A 4,898-nucleotide genomic window follows, 5' to 3' on the forward strand; every position below is an offset into this window, starting at 1 on the left:
GACTTACACTCTCATGTCCTTCTCCATAAGCCTGACATTATTGCCTTACAGGAGGTAGGGCCAAGGGTGCCTGAGCTGCGGGGTTATGCCTCCCACACCCTCAGTTGTGGTGACGGCAGTAGTCGGGAGATGGTCATTTACATTAAACATGGGATTCCAGTTAACTTCATGGAAATGGGGGTCACTGAGGGTATTGAATTTATTACTGTTTGCTTGCACACTGTGGGTGAAATTATTTACTTTGTAAACATGTACATTCATGCTGGTGCCTTAAATATTGCAAATTTTCCTAAATATGTTCTTGAAGAGCAAAGTGTTATCATGGGTGACCTTAATGCCAGGCATAAGGATTTAGGAAGCCACCTCACCACCAATGCCAATGGTGTGCGCTGGAAGGCTTTCCTTGACACCACAGATACAGCTGTACTTACTGGGGACCACACACCCACACATGTTCAAGGAGGCAGACTTGATTATGTAGCCCTCATCAATATGCCAACATATACTGCCCAAACTTATCTTGTCAGGTCATTGCTGAGCGACCACTTCGCCCTGGAGACGACCCTCCCGGTGCAGTCCGCCCCGGCAGTGCTCAGGAAGCGCTTGACGGTGCCACCATCCAGGATGACGGACCTCGTCGTCCATGTGGTGGTGTGGTATGCTGCCGTGAAGGGCTCCTTTGCTGATGCAGAGGCACTGTACGATGGACTCCTGCACACCATCGAGGGATTCATCATGACTCCAAGGGTTCCAGCAAGGGCCCATGCTCCACGCCGCTGGACTTACGCTAACGACCCTGTCATTCTGAACTGCCAACAGACGCTCGCTGCCTACCAGAGACATTGGCAGCTCAACCCAGCAGACACAGAGTCACGGGATGCCATGGTTACCGTGGCTCAACACCTCACGGATCTGCGGCAGTAGGAAAGGAAGAAGTACTGAGTCTCCTTCCTGGACAAGGTGCGCAGGACCCGGTCCCTCCGGGAGGTGTGGCACCATGTCAATAGCGTCCGGGGCAAGTCCAGACGGCAAGTGTGTGACCTTGATCCTGCAAGCAGGGCATGAGAACTCGTCTTGCAGTGGAAGGAAGCCTCATCCTTCTCTGGCCTTCCTGTGGAACACCAGGAGGCGCTTGATCAGCAAAGCCCACGAAGGATGGAGTTGCTTTGCCACAGTGTTCCTATCAATGAAAAGTTCCTCAGTTATTTGTGTACATTTCCAAGGGAGTGCGAATGTGCGATGCCTTTGAATATTTCCAAGGCAACTTCCAAGTAGCTGGCCAAGATGAGCAGTGGACAAAACACTGATGAATTTCTCATAGAGAGTATTAGAGATCACCGTTGCCTTTGGGATCACAGAACAGCTGATTACATTATAAGGTGCAAAAAAGCCGCGGCTTGCTGGGGTGAATGAGGAGCCATGTTTGTTTACAATCGACAAGCGCGGCAAAGGTGAAAGCAGGCTTGTGACGGCCACCGTCTGCAAAAGTTGACAGTCGTCAGAAAATTGACGGAAAAAGAAGACGGAAAAGTGCTAGTGTGACGCCGCCTTAAATTGTCCAAGTACCCACACGTTCAGGCTATTCATGTTTTTTGTGATGGGTCAGTCATTGCAGCAGGTCTGGATGTGGGTTGTTCATCCGTGACTACATCTCTGCCAGTCTCTACACTGACACTGAGGTTTCCAGGCGGCTCCCTGCACCCATGTCATGTCTTCCACTAGAGCAGAACTGTATGCTGTACTGGAGGCGCTCCACATTGTGGCGCCTCTCCATAAGAATGTAAATTTCTTTATTGACAGTCAGGCTGCATTGTACGCCCTTCAATCCACCTCCCCCATGGACTGTGATCTAGTTAATATGCGTCTTGATCTCATCCACGCCCTAGAAGGTGCCGGTGCCACGGTCCATTTCATCTGGATATCCTCTCATGTGGGTATCCCGTTAAATGAAAAAGCAGACCACCTTGCTCAGTGTGCCCTACAAGATGACACAGTGGACCCTGGCACCTGGGTTATGTTAAGAGTAGCATTAAGGACTTTGTACAAAGTAGCATTAGTGATCAGTTGGAGCTATGTTGCCATAGGGGCAGTAGCACTAGTCTTCACTATGCACGTGTTTCCCACTTTGCCTGAAAAGTTCTACTTTATATAGTTTAACTGTAGAGATTGGATATACTCATATATACCAGTATGTAAAATGACTTGGCTATAAATAAATGTTTCAAATGTTTCAAATGCTTCCCAGAGCTGTGCTTACACCTACGGGAGACACACTGCATCACATACAGGGTGGCAATGAGGCTCAGATTAGGCTACAAATACTTTTGGGAAGTCAGTGCTTCTCCTGGTGTGTGCTGTGTGCTACACCAAGGGGACACACTCTGCGTCATTATATGTCCTCTCATTGCTAAATTTAGGCCACAAGGTCAGCATGACTTGTACAGCCTCATTGACCATCTCCTAGACTCTGCCACCCTCATATATCAGGGATATACTCAGGGAATATCCTCAGTTTGCTCCCAGACTGTAGGATGTCTTAGGCAATAAGGTGTGCAATATGTGTATTTATTTATTGAAATACTTGTATTCTTGTTGTGTATACTGTCCAGAGTTATTTTTGTGATACTTTAACCTTAAGTCTTTGCCCAGGGGGTGGGTGGCAAGGCCCATCCTCCTCCTTTGTTGTAATTATTTATTAATTCAACAATAAATGTATCAATCAATCAATCAATCACATTATTCATAACTAAATCAGACTTATATTAATAGTAAATGTCCGCGAAGGAATTTTAACATTAATCTAGAGATGATCTTTTGTGTATGTAGATGTTGCACACAGGTTAGTGGAGCAGGATACGCTAGAATGCATTTCAGCAGAGTAATTTCGGAGAAGTGGGGAACGTCAAGTTGAGGCTCTCGCTCAGACCTCAGAATTTCAGAAAGGATTGTTCAGTCAGTGTTGACACAGCTGCAGTAAAGGGAGGTACGTGTCTCTATCAACCCTAAATCAAGTAGGTATTTTTTTCTTTCCAGATAGTATGTATGCTTTTGAGGGGTTTTCAGAAGTAGAACCATCTTGTATTGCACAGTTTAATGAGTTATACGGTATGTAATACAAGACGCATTCAGTTGCACATAACGTGGCTAACTAAATACACGGCAAGTTGGTAGTAGGTACTTTATTTTCAATATTTCTTCCTTGTCTTTTTTCCTTATGTAACAACAGGTTGTACCCAGCTTCTTAGTGCGTACATGCGTTGCTATCGGCCAGAGTGAGCAGACTTTACAGATTTTAATGAGAGAGAGAGAGAGAGAGAGAGAGAGAGAGAGAGAGAGAGAGAGAGAGAGAGAGAGAGAGAGAGAGAGAGAGAGAGAGAGAGAGAGAGAGAGAGAGAGAGAGAAATTATCACAGCAGGCTGATATCGACTTGTTACGCCCAAGATATATATAGAACAGATAGTCATAACCTTGAAACTACATCAAACAAAACAACTACTTAACTCTCGCCCTCGATCATATTCCACCCCTTCCCAATGTTTTGCACCAACCCGTCCTCCTACCGCTCCGAGAGAGAGAGAGAGAGAGAGACAGAGAGAAACTTATTGACTACAGCCTATTTATATAAGATTAAAGAAAAAAACATGAATAATAATAAAAAAAAATGCATAAAACTGTTATAATAATCATAAGAAAAATTGCAAACACACACACACACACACACACACACACACACGGCAGCTCAGTGGTTAGAGCGCTGGCTTCACAAGCCAGAGGACCGGGGTTCGATTCCCCGGCCGGGTAGAGATATTTGGGTGTGTCTCCTTTCACGTGTAGCCCCTGTTCACTTAGCGGGATGTAAATCGAGGAGTTGTGACCTTGTTGTCCCGGTGTGTGGTGTGTGCCTGGTCTCAGGCCTATCCGAAGATCGGAAATAATGAGCTTTGAGCTCGTTCCGTAGGGTAACGTCTGGCTGTCTCGTCAGAGACTGCAGCAGATCAAACAGTGAAACACACACACACACACACACACACACACACCAGTTAGCACGCGCTGCCCACAGCCGAGAGAGGCCGCGTTTGAGTCCCGGGCGCGGCAAGGCAAATAGGCAAGTCTCTTAATGTGTAGCCCCTGTTCACCTAGTAGTAGTGAATAAGTATAGGATGTTACTCGAGGGGTTGTGGCCTTGCTTTTCCGGTGTGTGGTGTGTGATGTGGTCTCAGTCCTACCCGAAGAACGATCATTATGAGCTCTGAGCTCTTTCCGTAGGGGAAAGAGTGTCTGCGTGACTAGCAGACGACCGTGGTGAATAACACACACACACACACACACACACACACACACACACACACACACACACGGTAGCTCAGTGGTTAGAGCGCTGGCTTCACAAGCCAGAGGACCGGGTTTGATTCCCCGACCGGGTGGAGATATTTGGGTGTGTCTCCTTTCACGTGTAGCCCCTGTTCACCTAGCAGTGAGTAGGTACGGGATGTAAATCGAGGAGTTGTGACCTTGTTGTCCCGGTGTGTGGTGTGTGCCTGGTCTCAGGCCTATCCGAAGATCGGAAATAATGAGCTCTGAGCTCGTTCCGTAGGGTAACGTCTGGCTGTCTCGTCAGAGACTGCAGCAGAACAAACAGTGAAACACACACACACACACCGCGTAGTGTAGTGGTTAGTACGCTCGGCTCACAACCGAGAGGGCCCGGGTTCGGGTCCCGGATAGCGACAAGGCAAATGGGCAAGCCTCTTAACGTATATAACCCTTGTTCACCTAACAGTAAATAGGTACGGGATGTAACTTGAGGGGTTGTGGCTTCGCTTTCCCGGTGTGTGTGGTGTGTGATGTGGTCTCAGTCCTACCCGAAGTTCTGTCAGTAAGAGCTGTGAGCTCTTTCT

At 47.3% G+C, this 4,898-nt stretch overlaps 1 protein-coding gene across 1 annotated transcript in view; it reads left to right on the plus strand.

Annotated features, from left to right (window-relative positions):
- The first annotated feature begins 2,915 nt into the window (after positions 1-2,915).
- LOC123520127 overlaps positions 2,916-4,898 on the plus strand; it is a 12,094-nt gene continuing 10,111 nt past the window's right edge. Inside the window, 1 exon segment of the mRNA XM_045282061.1 lies at positions 2,916-3,011. The gene's annotated coding sequence lies outside the window, so the exon portion shown is untranslated.

Source organism: Portunus trituberculatus, chromosome 46 (genome assembly GCF_017591435.1).
Source record: "Portunus trituberculatus isolate SZX2019 chromosome 46, ASM1759143v1, whole genome shotgun sequence".
Classification (NCBI taxonomy): domain Eukaryota; kingdom Metazoa; phylum Arthropoda; class Malacostraca; order Decapoda; family Portunidae; genus Portunus; species Portunus trituberculatus.